The sequence below is a fragment of the Marmota flaviventris genome, chromosome 9 (assembly GCF_047511675.1).
Source record: "Marmota flaviventris isolate mMarFla1 chromosome 9, mMarFla1.hap1, whole genome shotgun sequence".
Classification (NCBI taxonomy): domain Eukaryota; kingdom Metazoa; phylum Chordata; class Mammalia; order Rodentia; family Sciuridae; genus Marmota; species Marmota flaviventris.
In genome coordinates, this window is record NC_092506.1 from 36,774,109 (window position 1) to 36,794,889 (window position 20,781).

Below are 20,781 nucleotides of genomic sequence, written 5' to 3' on the forward strand. Positions count from 1 at the left end.
AGAACAATGCTTTAGAGCGCTTTCTCCTGCTTAGTCTTGCTGGATTCTTAGAAATCAACTTCCAAGTCAAGAAAATGGGTATTACTAGCCTCCTTTTATAGAAGAAAAAAAAAGGGGGGGAGGCATAAAATAACTCAGGGAAAGACCACACTCTTAGGCAAAGGCTATTTGCTTTTGACACTGTGGCCTCTTACACCTCTACTGTCAATTGGAGAACTCTAACTCAAAAGACCCCAGTTCCTGACCTGTATGCTCTCACTAACACCTTCACAGCCACTTATACATGATTGTAATCTCCACCTCAAGTGTTGTGAATTTGAGGATTGCTTTCACTCTCTCCCCTGACGCATAGTGCTATCCAATAGGTCAAGATATCATTTTCTGACCACTTACTAGGTATCAGGCACCATTTTGAGATCTAACAGAGAGTATGTATCATTCTGTCCCCTCAAGCCCTATGAAGGGTTACTGTTTTCATCCCCTGGGCATACTCAGAATCTTTTAACTCCAGCTATTGTCCCTTTCATCTCTTCATTTTCAAATTTTCTCACTTTAATGGAAAATACTAATCAGTATATAAATGATGATGATGATGATGATGATGATAATAGAACATAGGCTCCTCTAGTCCTCATATACTTCTCTTATATGGTTCAGAGGATAATTTCTTAAAAAAAAAAAAGTCATCTGTATTTTCTGTACCATTTCCTCCCCTCTATTTTTCCACTGAAGCCATTTGAGCCAGTCTTTTGTGCCTACTTGATTCCCCTTGTCAAGTCACCAATGGCTTCCATGTGACTGAAACCAATGGTTAATTCCCATTCTTTAACTTATTTATTTAACACCATTGAGCTCTCCTTTTTGACACACTCCCAGGTTTCCAGGATTTCAGGATACCACTCACTCTCTCTTGCATTTTCTCCTCAATGGTCATTCCTTTCACTTTTCTTGGCTGGGTCTTGCTCATCTCTCTGGTTCAGGGCTCAGTTCTCAGATTTCTCTATGCTGACTCTTAAGTCACGCCATCTTGTCTGGTGGTTTTCTGCCATCTCCATGCTGATGACTACTGGATATTTGTCACCAGTCCTGACCTCACCTATGAATTTCTGATTCACCTTCCCAACATCTCACTTAACATTACTACTTGCCTGATGAATAAGCAAACCAAATGAACATTTCCAAAACCAAACTTCTGCCTTCCTTTGTAGAAATGCCTCCTTAAAACTGTTCTTCTCATCATCTTCCTTCTTTCAGTTCTGGTGACTTCATTGTTTGGCTTGCTCTGGCCAAAAAATTTGAAGGCATCTTTTATTCCTTTCTTTTTTTCTTTTTCTTTTTCTTCTGCCACATCCAGAAGATCTGGTCCACCTTCCCTTCTAACTACCATCTGATTATATTTTGTCATTGACACATTTAACATTCTGCTCTAAGGAGCCACCATTTTTGTTTTTGGTATTAAATAGAATCTAATTTCTCTCCTTCTTTTACACACTACAGGGCAGCCAAATCATTTTAGATCATGCTAGCCTTCTGCTCTAAACCCTCCAATGATCCCATCTCATACTCAAAGTGAAAACCGAAGTCCTTATGTAGATTGGTAAAGCCCTACATGGTCTGGCTCCCCGGTCTCCCTCTGAGCTCACTTCTTATTACTCTCCCCTCTGCTCTAGTCACCCTTACTTCTTGAGCCATCAACCAAGTTTGGCCTTGGAGGTGTTCAATTTACCATTTCTTCTGCCTGGATTAATCTCCTGCCAGATATCTATCTAGTTTTCTCTCTTGCTTCATTCAGTTCATTCATTGCTTAGATATTATCCCATTTAGGCCTTCTTCAACCATTATGATCGATAAACTCTAAGCTGGCCTTCATGATGCCCGCCTTCTGGTGTTCAACTTTGTATAATCTTTCCCATTGAGTGTGGACAGGACTGGTGACATGCTTTGAGCAGTAAAATATGACAAAAGCGATGGGCAATCATTCCCTTGATTGTGTTACATTGTAAGATTCTATTTTGCTATCAGGCTCATCCTAGAGACTTTCTTCCTTGTTGGCTCTGAAGGAATAAGCATCTCTGTTAGAAGGCCCAGTGGTAAATAGCAGAGAAAAGTTCTGACCAATAGCCTGCAAGAAACCGGAGGTCTCAGTTCTACAGCAGCAAGTAAATGAATTCTACCAATATCCTGCAAAATCTTAGAAGTGGATTACACCAGCTAGAGAGGAAAAAAGAAAAGAAAGATGTGTGTTGCGGGGGGCGGGGGGGTGACTCATAAAAATTTAAGAGAAATCAGTAAACTAGAAGAAAGGAACTGGGGGAGGGAAGAGGAGAAGGAAAGAGGAAATACTGGAGAATGATGTTGGCCAAATTATATTGTTATATTGTGTGTATCTACAATCATGTAACAATAAATCCCACCATTATGTACAACTATAATGCACCAATTAAAAAATGTGGAAAGAAGCTGAGCATGGTGGCGCATACCTGTAATCCCAGTGGCTCGGGAGGCTGAGGCAAGAGGATCAAAAGTTCAAAGCCAGCCTCAGCAAAAGTGAGGTGCTTAGCAAGTCAGTGAGACCCTGTCTCTAAATAAAATACAAAATAGGGCTGAGGATGTGGCTCAGTGGTCAAGTGCCCCTGAGTTCAATCCCCAATATCCCCAAAAAATATGGAAAGAAGAATTAGATTATTTCACATTTGAGCCTCCAGTTGGGAACATAGTTAATACTTAGATTATAGCCTTACAAGACCCTAAAGTACAGGCCCACCAAAGCCATGCCTGCATCTTTACCCACAGAATCTGTGAGATAGTGTGTACTTTTTAAGCCTTCAAATTTGTGGCAATTTGTTACACAGCAATAGATAATAAATACAATCACTCTACAAAGCTCCTTCTCTGTCATCCCTTTTCTCTTAATTTTCTCCATAACATATGACAATTTTTCTGCCCCATCTGATATTTAACTTTTCCACTTGCATATTTATCATCTTGATTCTTCACTAAAAAAAAATGTGCTTTCAAAAATGATTCACAGATGCATTCAGTAAATACCTGTTTGATAAATGAACAGCAATCTAAGGTGTGACAAGAGTAGATGAGATAAACAAGAGTATCTATGAAGAGGAACAACCATGAAACAGTGACTTTCTACAAATATCTCCTCAAAGCAAAAAGGAAATAAAATCTAAGAATTTTATTTTCAGAATTAAGTTATGTTTAAAGATGATGTGTATGTGGAGTGATGAAATTAAGATCTTAACTGAAGACTTCAAGGTTAAATATACAAGAAAGAAATTCTAAAAGAAAATGTGAGCTTTCTTCACATAGGTTATCTATATCAATTAAGAACCAAATACTTGATGTTCTAGCAGAGAAGGATAACTAGCAAATTAATCAGGGTTCAATTTACCCTTCAACTACCAAAGCTAACCATTTCATCTAAAAATTAGTAAATCTGCATTAAAGGTTAGCATTCAGGAATATGAGGTATGTCTGCCATCTCTCTAATATTATACATAATATAAGAATCAGATATAACTAGACTCTCTTGCACTTTAGTCCATACTTCCTTATAGTTACAATTCTAACCAATGTCTTATTTTGGACAAGAAACAATTTTTCCTCATAAATAAGAGTCATTTTCACAAGGTATCTAAGATCCTTTTTACTTTCCACTGATATAAGCATTTGGGACTCTGCCTTCCCAACACACTCATATTCATTTACGCACATTCTCTCTCTCTCTCTCATATGCATAAGCACATACATGCAGCAAGCCTACACCAACTTGGCAGCCATTTCCAAGCAGCTACATTTGTCTCTTCATGCTCCATCGTGTTCATTATATAACTATTTCAGTAGTCTCTTAAAAAAAATAATTACCACAACAGATAAGGCACTGGTATGATGGCTTAATTTTGGTAGAAAAGTCAGTTCTGAACAAACTTGATAATTCCGGAATCATCCAGCTACAGAAAGTGTGGTCAAGTTTATATGTTGAGCATTTAGAATCCAATAGTTGTTTACAGTCATATAAAAATCTGGTAGAGAATAAAAAAGTAGACATTGAAAAGTAACAGTCATTCTTTGCAATTATAGCTCTACTATTAATACTTACCTTAATTTTTGCTTAAGCGATCTGGTTTACAAACAATGTATTATTCACATTTCTCTATTCTGAGAAAAATCAGTATCTCTTTGCATTCCTGTTTCCTTATTAGATCACAATATAAATACTGAGTTACTAATCCTCCTCAATAAATAAAAAGATACCCCTCAAAAAATGATTCACAGATGAATTTATGATCCCTAGGAAATTACCTGGTTCATAATTGAAATTAAGTAGATATTTTTAAATTAGTGTATTAGTCCATTTTCTATTACTACCATGAAACACCTGAGGAAGACTACTTTTTAAAGAAAAGATGTTGATTTTGGCTCATGGTTCTGGAGGTACAAGGTTCAGGGTCCTCTTCTGGTAATGACCTTCTTGCTGGCAAAGTCCCCAAGGTAGCATAGAGCATCACATAGTGAGACAGAAAGAGCACACACAAGTATGTCTTTTCTGGTTTCTCTCCCTCTTCTAATAAAGCCACTAGTATCCAATCACAGGGGCTCCACCCTGATGATCTTTTCTAATTCCAACCACATCCCAAATGCCTCACCTGTAAACATCATAGAAAGATTGTTTTCCACCCCTTTACAATGGGGATTAAATTTCTACATGAGTTCCAGGGGTTAAACTATATTCAAACTGTAGCAATGAGTGAGTGAATGAATGAATGGCTTTCCATTTTAATAATAGCTTCATTGTTGGGGGGGGGGTACCTGGGATTGAACTCAGGGGTACATGGCCACTCTGCCACATCCCTAGCCCTATTTTATGTTTTATTTAGAGACAGGGTCTCACTGAGTTGTTTAGCACTTTGCTTTTGCTGAAGCTGGCTTTAAACTCACTATCCTCCTGCCTCAGCCTTCTGAGCTACTGGGATTACAGGGGTGCATCTGGCTAATAGCTTCATTTGTAAGTACCATAACCCCATGTTTCTGTGATAAAGGACCAGGTTTTAGGTTTTGGTTTTTTTTTTTTTTTTTCCTAATTACATTATAGACCAATTCCTTTGTAAAATGCAGTTTTAAAAAATATTACTAGAAAAAAATGGAATAAAAATGAAGCCAACTTTTTAATTGTTATTAGATTCAACACACATAAAATTACTGTCAAATTGCTGTAAAAATCTCTAAGTGCTTACTTTTAATTTCTGTTTATCTCATTGCAGATGAATCCTTGGTCCAGAGAAACACTTTTGAGTATTACTAACAAGCAAATAGCTAGTGCTCTGCACAGATCTTCTCAGATTCTTTTTGCCATTTCCATATGCTTTTCCTCTTAACTTGGTGTGTTCTTCCTCTAAAAGTCTGCTCCAGTGAATTTTCTGAGGTGGACTGCCCTCAGGCTAAGGGAACCCAGCTCCCCTGCATCAAATTGGAATGAGGCATAAAACTTAACTCTGCTGGAGGAGTAGACTAAAGCTGCCTGCTTTGGAGCTTTGCCTAAAGTTACACTTGCTCAGCGATTTCCTCTGTCTAGCTTCTCCCTTTTCCTTAACCCTTCTCCTGGGATTCGTACGTTTATAAATCACTTGCACACACATTCTTATCTCAGGGTTTGCCAGACCTATGACAGGCACTGTATTATTACAGAATGATTAGAGTGAGGCGGTTCCCTCATTGACCATGGATGGATGGTAAAACCAATATACAAGAGCAGAAAAAAATTTCAAGTTGGTATGATGTGTATATAGTTCACTTTTCATCAGCATAAAAATGATGACCTGTATGAAGGCAGTTAAACCAAGTAGTAGTGGTGAGCAAAGTAATAGAAGTTCCCTAAAGAAAATCCACGTTCCAGAAAGGGTCAGCTAGCATTTGAAGGAACCAAATCAATACTGCCTACTATAAAGGTAACATTCAGGATTTGTGAATTAGCATGAGAAAAGTTAGGAACAATTTGTCCCTGGCTAAATGAGTGTTGTTTAAGATTTGTATTTAGCTAAGAATATTGTACAGGCACTTCTGTTTGTGAATGTGATATAAGAATTGGTGAGCCGAGCATATAAATACCTATGCAGCAGTACCATAAATCTAGAACTCTATTTACTCTTATGAATCATCTCTGGAGGTATGTCACTTGAACCAGAAAACTGCTGTGCAAAAATCATAACGTTTTCTCAGGGTGACCTTTTAATGAAAGATGCTTGGATTCAAGCAAGGGGAGTACATACTTGCAGCTAAGTTGTTTTATGAGCCTGTGTCTTAAAAATAGAATTTTTGAAATACAACACCCCTCTTTCATACCATCCTGTCCCTGTCTCTTCTTGTCTACATTGGTGGTATTTCTGCCAGTATAGCATTCTCAAACTTCCTTTATGTCTCCAGTGTATTCCACAGATTCATGCTATTAGACCAGAAAACCCTTCATAGATCTTTCCTGAATAATCTAATCTTTAACTTTTTAGTACCAACAAAACTTGTCTAACTACACACTGGACTTATATCCAGAGCACCCTCTCTTAACAGCAAATCTCCTAATTTTAGCATCTTTTACAAACTAGGGAGACTGAGAATTTTCAAAATCATCAGATTCTGGTTCTTTTTTTACCTAGTAGTTTTTCCCTTAAATTATCTATTTCTTGTATATTATACTATAAGCACCAGACAGGAATCAAGCTACACATTCTATACTTTGCTTAGAAATCTCTTCAAGTCAATATTTAAGTTCATTGCTTATAGATTCTGCTTTCCACACAACTGCAAGACACAATGCAGTGAAATTCTCTGCCACTGTACAAGAATTGCTTTTCCACTAGTTTCCAAATCTATTCTTCATTTTCTTCCAAGCCCACTTCCTAAGCACCTTAAACGTTCATATTGCCGTTTACATTCTTTTTGTAATGATATGTATACTCCCCAAGATGACATAGGCTTTCTCTGGAATTTTCTTCTCTTCCTTTCAGTCTCTCACCAGAAATGCTATTAATGTCCATACATCTGCCAATAATCTTTTAAAGGAAATCTATACTTTTTTTTTTTTTGGTAAAGGGATTGAACCCAGGGGTGCTTAACCACTAAGCCACATCTCCAGCCCTTTTTTATATTTTATTTAGAAAAGGGGTATTGCTGAGTTGCTTAGGGCCTTGCTAAGTTGCTGAGACTGGATTTGAACTTGCAATCCTCCTGCCTCAGCCTCCTGAGCCGCTGGGATTACAGGCATGTATCATCATGCCCAGCAATCTGTCTAACCTGCATCTTGAAATTCTTCCAGCTTCTATCCTTATTATCTTCTCTCTGCTTTTCTGTAGCTTCCAAATTTTATGTGATGAATGTGTATTAGATTTAACATAGAAAGAAAATGTTATTTGGGGAAAAAAAGTCATGGCCAAATAAATAACAAATAGCACACCAAGTGAATTATAGCCTTCTTCCGGCTTTACACCATTTCCTTCTTGACCTCCTTCATAATGTCTATTTTTGTGTTTGTGTGTGTGTGTGTGTGTTGTCATATTTTCTCCTTCAGGGCTAGCTTTAACATTCCCATTATCCAACACATCATAGGCACTTAATAATCACTGCTGAAACAATGAGTGAATGTGTCAATTAGTAAAGGAAACAGATTTCAACCAGGTGCACAGTGAAGCTTGAGCCTGCTGTCCCTGCTTGGAATGGGCTCAACCCGACCCTGAGGCTCCACACCTGGTGCCTCCACTGGGATTCTGTTCACAATAGATTTGACGAGAAAAATCCAGCTCTCTGGGTTCCTACGTGTGGTTTCACTCAGGTGGCCTTTAACTATAGATGGCTGACTTGGGTCCTTCAGGGTGGTGTCGCTTACCCTGTGAGTGGAGGAGGCAATGATTTGGCAAAGGAACTCCACTTAACAGGATTCTGCTGTCCTCCTCAGCTCTCTTCTCTGCTGCGAGGAACCCAGGAGGGCCTGCCTTGGATATCATCAGTGTCAGCCATACCTTGGGGCTCATAGTAGGAACACCAAGCTCTGGCTCTCTGAGATGATGAGGTCATCGTGGTTGTTTTAAGATCTTAACTTTACTTACCTAGCCTCATCGCTAGAATGAAGGGTTTCTAATCATTGAAGGAGACCCCACTGACCTATACTTCCCCCTAACAGTGATCTCTGATAGCAAGGACTTCAAAAAATTGCTATAAGATGAAAACAAATTTTTTAAACAAATAAAATAAAATGTATAATCAGGTGGCTAAAAAAAAAATCCTACAAGATGAACTTAATTAAAAGGCAATTTACCAAGGGGTCACTTTTCAGTTTTATGTCCTAATCATTTAACACCAGACCCATCTCAGATGAGATAGGTACCGGAAGGGCGATCAGAGGTAAGAGTTACATACATTAAGCTGGCCCTTGATGCTATTAGGAAGGTAGCTGTATCTATTAGGATATGTCCAGTATATGGTCCAAGCTTTGGCTTCATTTGGCTTCTTTCAGACATGTCATCTAGTAGTATGAGACCAGAAGTGGGGTAAAAGAGATAGATGTGTTTGACATCTCTTGTGCATAATTATACTTGTTTCCATTTGTTGGGCATCTATTATATGTGTTAGGTCCATTGACATAAATATGTCCTTTCATACTCCAAAGACCTAATAAAGCAGATAATATTAGCCCTATTTACTCATTAAGCAATGAAGAGTCAAATGGACACATTACATTTTAGGGTTGAGATTACTAATTGTGTCCCAATATCTGCCCCCATCTCCTTCCTCAGTAATAGAAGCCTCATATTTGAACTAAATAAATGGCCTCCCAGACTAAAGTTTACATTACCCTGGTTCCCTTGTAAGCATATCTATGCGCAGGACCAAGTTCTAGCCCATGGGATATAAACAAAAGGAATGTATTCCACTTCTGGATAACGGTCTTAAATGGAGGGAACAAGCCCTTCCTTCTCGCACTGGCTTCCTGTCAGCTGGGATAGTACTTCTGGTGGCTAGAGCTGGAGCAAATAATTTGAATCATGAGCTGAAAGTCACATGTTGAAGATGGTAGAGCAACAAGATAGTTGGAATGGATGCCCCTGATGTCCCTTTTTGCCTGGCTACTACAGTCTTGGCTGGCCCATCTTTGCACTTTTTTTTGTTTAGGCTATGATTACTTGGGATTTTCCCCAAACCACAGGCCCTAGATCCCATAGCTACAAAGTGAGAGAACACACATTTCAATCCAGGTGTGATTCTAGACCTTCTGGTTTCTCTAGTTTATTCTGCAACCTCCCCAGAGCTCTGAAAGTTTGACAGAGTTTGGTGAAATAAGGTTAGGCTGAACACTGAGAACCTTGTTTCTCCTCAAGACCAAGTCAATATGGAGCACTTCCTCACGCTGGCTAGAGGCAGAGGAAACACCCAGCCAACTAATAGTAGAAGGGGACCCAGGTCTCTGCATCCAGGGCTCTTCCCGCACCTCCAACCTAATGTGAATTATTGGTCCCCAGGACTCATAAGTGGCAGAAACCAGACCAGAAGCTTAGTATCCTGATTTTCCAATTTCTTTCCACCATACACACTGTTTCCCTGGCATCTGGGCCAAATCTGAGAATGGAGGTTGCTCTTCTATCTTTTCCAAGGAGAGCACAAAAAGATATTCAGCAGATTGAAAAGGAAAAAAAAAAAAGAAGAAGAAGAAGAAAGAAAAAAGAAAACAAACATTGTTGCCTGATTCCTCAAGGGCAAGAACTGTATTTTATTTTATTTCTCTGGCCATCTCCAAGCCTCATAGAATATGCATCTTATTCCAGCCATTTCATATATGATTCTCAGGAGAAACAAGGGGTTAAAAAAGATGAAATCAATGACCCAAACTGACTTGAGTCTACTGTGCTGCCACAGCAAGTGGGTGGTAGCAATAGCTCTGATTAGTCTCTAAGCAAAACACTTCATTGGGTCAGAAACCCAGGCTAAGGTTTTAATAAAATATCCACTTTGACATATTGATTTATCTTGACCAGGGCCCTTGCTTTCAGGCTGTTCTCCTTAGCACAGCAAACCTTGGAGAGCACTAGCCAGCCCTTATTTCTATCCCCTGGGGACTACTTGATAGGATAGCCATACAGCCCAGAGCCACTAGGGTTACTCTGCTAGATCAAACACAATACATACAGGCAGCATGATCCAATGACAGGCAGTCAAAGAATTTTAAACACCAAGTGTTTTTTTATCTTTTGGTTGAGCTACTCTGCATTGATCTTGGTCAAGGCATTTAACCCGTCTGTGACTCAGTTTGTTTCAGCTGCAGAATGAGAAATTAATAGCACTGGCCTCAAAAGCTGTTGAAAAGATTTAATAATTTAATATATGTAAACTGCATAGAACAGTGTTTGCTGCATGGTAAGTATCCAGTGAGTTTTAGCTGCCATCATCATTATCATTATCATCCAGTCTATGAAGTCTTTCTTTTCAAAGGAAGGCAGATCAGAAATTTTTTAGGGATTTCAGTCTTATCCCAGAGGGGTGCTCACACTCTATTACTTAGAAACTTGTTACTGGGAGAATATATATTCTCAATATATATTGAGAATCTAGACACTTGGAATGATACAGGATTACACCCATTAAAAATATTATGTATCTATAAGTTTTACAATCAATTAGGAAATAGCTATTGCCTAGATAAGTATTTGGACAATTTTTTTTTTTTTTTTTTGCATTGGCTAAGCTAAGCATTGTAAAGTGGTAATTTGGATACTTCAGGATTCGGTTTTGATCTTAATCCTCATTACCTGATTAATTCAGGAAAATAATTATTCTTAGTTGTTTTTATTTTTTTTTTAATTTCCTTGTTGGATTAAATTTAAAGAATTAAACCTACATATGGCTACTAGGTCCATGTAATTTTCCAGAAAAGAAAAGCAACATCTTTGAAGAACATGATGTTTTAGGGGAAGAAAAAAAAATATTTTTTTCTTTCTATCTTGGGTTAATTAGCTAGACCCCTGCAACAAAAGACAGATACAGAAAAGTGTACGTAAGTTAAGTTTTGCCTGACAGTGGAGTGTACGTAAGGAAATGAAGATCTGAAGAAATAGTTAAACCTGAATGTTTTTCATGGTAGGTTTGATGAAGAAAGGAGAGTTATGGAGAAATCTGATAGGGCAAGAAGAGTATGATGTAATGAAAATAAACTGGGGAAAACAATAATAACAAAAAATCCTATGTATCTTACTGAAATTTCAGATATTCTAGCACTTATTTTTCTCAGACAACAATTTACTATTTGCCTCTTCCTTCTAGCTTGCAAATGCCTTCATCATTAAGCTGGGTTTTGACTCTTCTGCTCCCTCTTTCCTCATACTTTTTCTATTTCTCTAATATCTTACCAAACCCTGTAGAATTTGTTGCCATCTTCTGTCACACTGTTTTTGGCAGACACAACATCTTTGTTTTTTGTATGTGGTGCTGAGGATCGAACCCGGGCCGCACGCATGCCAGGCGAGCGCACTACTGCTTGAGCCACATCCTCAGCTCCTTTCTGTCACACTGTTGTTCTTCCCCTGGCCTCTGCAGTCTTCGGTCTCTGGCTTCTCACTGCTTTCCTGGGGTTAACTCATTCTTCAGGGCTCAGATCAAACAGCACTTCTAGAGAAACTTTTCTCCCCTTTTTCTAAAGCTGCGTTGGATGGCTGGCATTATACATTGCCCACCCAACAAACATTCCCAAACTCCCTTCTTCCCAAAGAACCTTCCACTCAAAAGACTGAAAAAGCCACATTCTTGTTTCCTGGGTGTGTCTTTCCCACTGGACTCATCATGTAACCTAACTCTGGTATATGCAATATACAGGAAGTCTACTTTATGGAAATATTTTCCTCCCTGATCAAACCAAAGAGCATGTAAGGAAAATTGTCTTTTGCTACCCTCATTGCTCCATATTCTGTCTTTGAAAATGATTGTGTGAGAACAACTGGATCTGTAGCAGTCACCTGTGAACATGAGAAGACAGAAAAGTTGAGAAGACCTATAGATCATAGAACTGCTGCTTCAACCTTGGAGCCCCCTACTTCTAGAACTTTGTTAAGTAAGCATTAAATGTCCTGTAGATTAACTCATAATTAACTAGTTTTTCTATTGCTTGTGGCAGAACGTATCCTAATTGATACAGCTACCTTCCTAATAGCATCATCTCATTTGTGGCCAAAGGCACCAGGTCAAGAACTCTGATTTCCAGACCAAGATGTTTTTACCAAGTCATGAGCCCTGAGTTGGGTTGCATCTTCTCAGAAGTTCTTTTCTATTTCTCATAGAGACATCATACAGGCTAATGAAGACAGAGTGTCTTTCTCCTCAGTTATGCCTATAATACCAACTTGTATTTCTCACTCTGGCACTTGTCCCATTCTATAATAGCTGATTTTTTTTTTCTGAATTACTGATAAGGCTTAGTTTCTTGAAGACAAAAAATACCTCAGATTTATCTTGCACTCTCAAAGCCTAGCATAGAGCCTGGCACATATTAGAGCTAGTAAGAAATATGTTTAAACTAATTTGAATTCAAATGAAAAATTAACATTTCACTGGACTTTTCCCTCATTTTTAGTGTACTACATATGCTCCCATATTTAATTCAGAAAATATGGGAATGAGAGGTGTGCAGAAAGGGATCATGTGAGGCTTCTTCAACTTGAGTCCTTCCTGGTGCACAGAGAATGTATCTTGGTGTTAGCTGGAGTCTGTGCAGTTCAGTGGCAAAAGTCTGACTTCAGACACCACTTCATAATGTACCACTTCTGTTTATTAAGGAAAAATTATTTTAGTGCCTACTACATGCCAGACCAATGCCTTCTATCCCCCAAACTTCTGCTTTTAGAACTTCCTGCTGTTTTTTACTTTCCTTAAACATCTAGTACAGAATTTATCCTGTCAAATTCTTATTTATATAGATCTTATCCCAGATGAATTTTCACTTTCAAAGAAGCCCAAGAGAAAGGACCATGTTGACTTAACTAGAGGAGTACTTGCTCTGATGTTTGTAGATGCCAGCATGAAATGCCAATAAGTGTATTGAAATAAGAAGTATGGAGACTGGTTGACTGGAGACTCTCAGGCCCAATTACATTCAGTCAATGACTGATGGGTATTAAAAGATCCCATGTTGCCAAATCTGAACTTTCAAGAAAAGACTAAACTCTATACTTTTGTATGAACTCCACTTCTACCATGTTAGATGCTGCCAACTAATTAAAAAAAAAATTTTTAACAATTGTTATGGGAAATCTTGGTAACATTTCCAATAAGTCATTTCTATTGTGGGAAGACCTAGAAAGTATACAGGAATGGAATCATGTACACACACACACACACACACACACACACACCTCTTTAAAAAATTAAAAGTATATATGAAAAAATATAAAAAATACATATTATATATAAAGACAGGACAAAATACATCCATTGGCTAGATCCAATCTTTGGGTTGCCATTTTGTGACATCTGATTTAGAAGAATGAATGGAGCCCTTTCTTGTGATTTTATGGTCCCCAATTGGAGAAGATTTGTGATATAACATGGGGGGAAACAGTGGCATGACAGAGAAGGACTGACACCACACACACACATGCACATATACATTGCAAAGATTTGCATACGGTCAGACAAGAAGAACACTGTGACATAGAAGGCAGCTAGCTCTTGTTGAACACTGGAGACACTGTGCCCTTACATACATATTTTTGCTTTAATCTTCACATCACCCTCAAGGTGAGTGCATTCTTTCTTTTTCATAGATGTGTTAGTAGTAAAGCTAGGACTACAACTCAGGCCTTCTGACTTCTACTTTGGGCTCTTTCCAATTCTTACCTTTGACCATACGGCTAATGTCTCCCATTCTTGCCTCCAGCCCTCCTTTTATTCTCATTAACTTTCTTCTAAATCTATGTAAGGCAGTCTAACTTCACAAGGTTCATAGGGAGATGCTACAGTTTTCTCATTAAAGAAGTAGGCATCACAGTAGCACTTGCCTCATGGGGTTGTTGTATCTGGAACACAAGATGTACTCAATACATGTTAGTTTCTATGATTAGCATTATTTAATTTCCTTTACTTTTCATTTTTTAAAGATACGTATCTTTATATATAATATATATTTTATATATTTTTATTTTTAATATATACTTTTCATTTTTTAAAGATATATATATATATATATATATATATATGTGTGTGTGTGTGTGTGTGTGTGTGTGTGTGTGTGTATACATGGTTCCATTCCTGTATACTTTCTAGGTCTTCTCACCATAGAAATGACTTATTGGAAATATAGCCAAGATTCCCCATAAAACAAAAAGAAAAAAAAATGAAGAAGGGTCAGGAAAAGAGAGAGGAAACCATACCCACACCCATACCCAAAGCAAAATGTAGCTTCCAGGAGAGTGCCAAGTTCCTGTGTTCACAATTCTCTTTAACAGCTGGGGAATTTTTGCTAGAGCTGAGAAATGACCCTGACATTGACAACTCAATGGAAGCAAGCAACAGTGATGCTTCAAAACCTTGGCATGCCTCCCTCTAAGGAAGCCTATTCTCATGCAATAAGACTCAACCTGGAAGAAGAATATAAAACATGATACATTTTGCTTTGGGAAAAAATTCCGGTACATAATTATTTTTAAAATTCACCACGGGGTCCCCCTAGTGTATTTGAAATACAATTTTATTTGCAAAATTTAATTAAAAATCTGTAATTCTAGAGCCAGGATAAATTGCTGAAATAATCTTCTTAACTTCATGGATGAGGGGAAATGAATCTTAGAAAGGAGAAGGAGCTGACCCCTATGAGGTAGAATCAGAAATGAAGGGGATTTTGTTGTTGTTGTTGTTGTTGTTTGTTCATATAAAAAGATACAATTAAAGCACTCAAATGTTAAGGTAGGAAGAAATCTTACCAATCAACTAATAAGAGAAGCATCAATAATAGCTTTTATTTAATATTCACCACGGTCAGACACCATGTGCTGTTGTGTTAGCAAGACATAAAGCAGAGAACTATCCAGACAGTGGCTTCCTGATGTAGTTCACAGTCTGTCCTCATTTCAGATTTTCAATGGATGACTTACCCACAGTCATTTCATTTATAATCAGCAGGCATCACAACTAGTACCCAGATTCCCAACTTTCTGGTCCCAAGTGTCTTGCACTATTTTTCTGTTGTCTCCTAAGAAACTAAGGTACACTTACTGAGTCAAAGACGAAACACGAGTATCTCCTGCCTGTTTTCTAATTCTGGTAGGAACTGAGGGACCCAGATTACCCCCATAGGGGCCCAAACACTTTCAAAGGACAGTGTTTAAGTGAATACTGCTGTCATCATTCACAGGTGACCACCTCAGGCAGAAATGACCCTTGATAATTCAGCAGAAGCCTTCCTTTACCATACCAGAGTATGTCCTATCTCCACTTTTATCCCCCATCAGCAATAACTTTGCTTTATTCTCTTCTTAGTATCTATCATTATAGATACTGGCATACACATTGACCTACTTATATACTTATTTATGTCATAGACGTGTCTGTGAGCAGAACTCTATCCACCTTACTTATAACTTAGCAACTAAACACCGCCGGGCTCATCACAGGTGTTAAATAAATATTTATAGTGGTGGGGGGAATGAGTAACCTAAGGTTCTTGATTTTAGCCATTGGATTTACACGGGCTGCCATGACAGAGGCACCCTGCTACACAGTCACTGATCCCTTAGCTGCATCCTCCAGTCGGAGACAGCATCCAACCCAGAGGTGAAAAGAGTTTGGTGGGAATGTTTTCTTAACAGAAATGTTCACTGCTTGTCAACCTTCCTGCCGAATCCAGCAATCTGTTTCCATTTCGATGCGGTTGTGAATTTTTTTTTTTTGAGACTACATCTGTAGAACTGAGAAGTGTTAGAGTGATTTCCATAATAGCAAGTTTCTTACCCCACTCTCACCAGTTTACATGAAGTGACAGTGTTTATTGTGTAGGATATGTACATTATGGCTCCAAAGTCATTTTCTTGGATGTCACCCACTCTGCTTTGTTTCTGCTTGTTGCTCCAGCAGAATGATTCTCTCAGGAGAAAAACTAGGATTTTTAATAAAAGCACAACACTGTAAAAACTGTTTTTAAGAGAAAGTCATTTTTTATGAGCTCTGCTAACTGCCAGACTGCTGTATGCATTCCGTTTCTTTTCCAATACTGTCCCTTCCTTGTATAACTGCCTTGTGGGAACTCTGTTCTACTTCTCTTTGGATCCCACAGCCCTAGCATGGTTCTCACACCTAAAAGATGCTTAATTCATTGTGTGGAATACGAAATAATAAACATATCAATTTATTTTACACCTGGTAAAAGATGTCATCTGACCATATTTGCTACCCTAGCCTAATTCTTTCAAGTCAGACTCAGTAAAGAAATCTATTCACTACACCTGTTTTATCAAAAATTTCCCTTTTTATGCACAATTCATTCAGTATATTTTTAACTCTCATTCTATGTACAAAATACATGGGTATTTTGGTGATATAAAATCATGCTCTATGACAACAGCTTTCATACTACCCCCAGACCAATATTTTATAAAATCATAGAGATACTTTTGTTATTACAATCATTTGAAAGAGCAATACTTGCATTTATTGGACAAAGGTCAGGGATGCTAGTTACCTTGACATGTGTGGATCTAGTCCTGCCTAATGAAAAACCACCCATGTTCTGCATGACCTTCTAATGATTATTCATATGTGAAAAACAAACCTGTTTATATTTTTCTGAGTCTAATATCCAATTCCATTTTCCACATACACCAGTGCTTCCTACTTGCTAGGTTTTAGTATACACTGAATTTTCCAGGAATGCAATTTCTATGTAATCACAAGTGGTATGTAATCACAAGTGGTATGTAATTTTAAAAAGTAACTCCACTAAAAGTTGGTTGAGATTTAAAAAAATGTTAAATGATGGAAGGTGACATCACACATGGCATTTCAGAGTGACACCTGCTACTAGCGTTGTGGCTCAGTGGTAGAGCACTTGCCTAGCACGTGTGAGGCTCTGGGTTCGATCCACAAAAAAATAAATAAAATATAGACATTGTGTATATCTACAACTAAAAAAAATAAAAGAAAAAATAGTTTTTTAAAAAATGAGTGACAGCTGTATCAGTCTGCATGTGTAAGTTTCCTGGACCGTCTTTGTGAGGGCACAAAGATTCTTTCTTGTATACTGTCTTCTAGAGTGCTTGTGCTCAATCACGTATGGAATATATATCATTTTTTCATCCTTTACTTTCCCTTTAATTATTCCTTACCTCACACTCAAGCATTACAATTGATTTTTTTTGAAACTGCAAGTATAGGTAGAGTCTATCATTTATGAATTTCACTTCAGGATAGGAAGGGGTGTATCACAAGTCATTTGCTGTCAGAAGGGTGCATTGGGTTTCATTGAATTAAGAACAGCTACCTTACAGGAACCTCTTATATATCCCAGACCCTCTGCTAATAGTTGAAGATACACAAATGAGCAAGACAAAGGTTTGTCTTGTGTTTACCGTGTAGTGGGGAAGAGAGACATGAGCATACAATTGCTCCAGTGAAGTTCATTTGATTCCACGTGCAGTTTCAGGAAGGGAGATACAGGTGCAAAGAAAACAGATTCCAGGGATCTTCAACTGGTTTGTAAGGCAGAAGTTTCCCCAAGAACTAATATGGTCTAAAAGGGAAGAGACACTGAAAAGACAGGGGAATGGAACATACGAGGCTGACAGCGTGTGTGAGAGTCCTAAGGTGCTCAAGAAGCAGGTAGAAAGCTGGAATGACTAGAACATAAAGCCTTAGAGGGGGAAAGAGTGGCATGAGATGGAAGGACCCGTGTGTTTAAGTTGATGAGAGACATTGAAAATATTTTAAAGGCTGGAGCACCTGAAAACCACTGGAAGGTTTGGAAAACCAATGACTGGATCAGTTTTGTGTTTTAGAGAGATCACTCTGAATGTTGCTTGGATCATAAGTGGGCAAGAGGGGATGACCCGTTAATATTCCACGTAAGACCTGACGGTAAACAACTGGCTTGGAAGATTGTTCAGGAGGTGAAATCACGTTGAGACTGACTAGAAGTAGAAACAGGGAAAAGGCTGTTGTCAAAAATGTCTTCTGGGTTTGATCATGAGTGACTGAATGGGGTACCCATCGATGACACGGCAGACACTGAGAAGTGAGCCAGTTGGACAGAGATTAGTGAGTTACATGAGGGACTACGTCTATCCTCACAGTAGCAATTCAGATAAGAAAAAATGAGGCTCAAGAAAATTAAGTGACTGGTATAGAATCACAGTTAAGAATAATCTACTTCAGATTATAAAAATTCAGACCTCCTGATTACAAATTTCAAGGTTTTCTTCCCCCCAACATACTTCATTTGTTGCAAAACATTTTCTGTCTTCTTGGAAGTTATAATCAGTGGCATTGGATGTCTGCAAATGACCATTGAACTAGAACTCAAATAACAAGTCCATGTCACTAGTCATCCCTCAGTGCTATGAGACCTCAAGAGACAGGGGAACAGAACTGGCTGGAATGATCAGGGAGGGCTTCACCTAAGAAGCTGGCTCAGTAGATGATTAATGCAAGATGAGCAAAATGTTCATGGTGGTAAGGCAGTCCATGCGGAGGGTGGTTTCATGTAGAGAAAAGGACACTAGTGGGAAGCAGTATCTTTGAGTATAGATGAAACATCTTTGCCACCTCTGAGTTCTTAGAATCTGGTAGGTGCTCAGTAAATGTTAAACAGATGCAGAGTTCAAAACCATTGACAACGAACAGCAAACATCTCCTTGAAAAGTATACATTAGCCTTTTGGAATCACTTCAATAAAAATCAAGTATTTCCTAAATCACTCCTCCTTTGTCTTCATTCTGTGCCCTTTATCACAGCATCACGACTGACTTATTCGCTCCCTGAGCCCATTGATGCTCCAGCCACCTGCTCTCCTTTGGATTGTCCTCCTGTTCCTTTTGAATACACTTGTAAAGTAACCCAGCTCCATTTCACAGTTTAAATATTTGCTCTTGCTCCTGCATTACACTCCTAGCCATTCTTTCTCCCTAGTTTATGTTCTCAGTGACTCATTTAAAATTTTGCCTAAATGGATAAATGAACATTTATGCTTCGGAGAAAATGGCATAGGATGGTGAGTGCATTTGCTCATTAGAAAATTTCTATGTATACAGACCCATTTTTCTAAATCTTGCAGCAATAACATCTAAAGCTGCCCTCTCCTTTCTTCAACCTTTTGAAAAATTTTTTATTTCTACCATTTTGTGTACAGGAGGACACAAATTACCTAAAAGGCTCAGGGATAGGAATGGGGTGTCTAGTTAATTTGATACTCCAGTTATCTTAAGGGAAATTCCAAGTGCATTTTTGTTTAAAATTTTTTTAAACTTAAAATAATGCTAAAGTTAAAAAAATGCTAAAGTCTTATTTTATGCCTTAAGAATAATACATACTTGCTCTAGTTGAGTCTTAGAAGCTCAGATGATTGAGCATTTCCCAGAATTACAAGTTATTGTTTTGTGCGTTAATGGCTCTTATTCAAAGATGCAGCAATTTAATAGATGAGCTACATATATATTGGCCCTAAAACCTCATTTAGACATGTTTTTCATTATTAACAGTATTTTTCATTTATTTCCTGATTTCTGGCTAATTTTTGGATACCTAGGGAAAAATTGACACTTAGAAAAAAATTTCCCACAATTTGAAATTTCTAAATTTCTAAATTCCAGGAAGGTAATCTGGAATCATTTGATGTAAAATCTGGTGATTTCAGCATAGCTGATTGTAAAAGCAATAATGTCACTGCTGTTCTTCACCTAAGATAACAGAGAAAACATATCCAGCATATGCAGTCAAATCCAAGTCTGCCATGAACTAGGCGTGTGACCTTGGGCAGTCACCTTGATTCTCTTTGAGTCACTTCGTACATCTGTAAAATGAGAGGGTTGAACTATATTGTTTTAAGGACCTTTCTTGTTAGCAGATTCTAAATCTGAACTGCCTCATCCCTAATTTGGGGAACAATTTCTCATTGCCTCTTCCATTCCAGCACCATCTTCCAAGGCACCCTATATAAAGACTGATAGTATTTGGTTGTTATTTGTTTCTTGCTTTAGCACTTTTAAGTGGGGTGACTCACAGGGCTAGGTTCCAGCTGGGGGCTCAGGAGTTATCCATTTCTAAGGGGAAGTGGGGTAGCTCTGAGACTGCGAAGGAAGAATTAAAAACAACGAACATGAGTTTGCCACTCCCCACTGGTTGCTTCCTCTCCAGATTCCAATTAAACTTGCAACCATGAAAAGATGGAAAGATTCTCTGAGTAAAGCATGCCCCATTTCCAAGGCCCTAGACCTTCCTGATAAATAAAGACTTTTACCCCCAGGGAGTCGAGAGGCACAGTGGAAGAGGGTTCTTCAGAGAAATATGTAAATGGCATTTTCATGTTGGGCGCATGTTGTGAATCCTCTCTTCCTTGCACCCTGCTAATGAATCGATGCCATTTTACCCTGGAGGAGTCACTTTGCAGTGACTGTCTCCTAATCTTTATTTATAATAGGTTTTTTTTCTGATTATAATTATACACACTTAACACAGAACAAAGTCTGAAACAAAATTTTTAAAATCACCCACCGTGCTACCACCAAGTATTGTTTTCAATCTACACAGATATAAGAC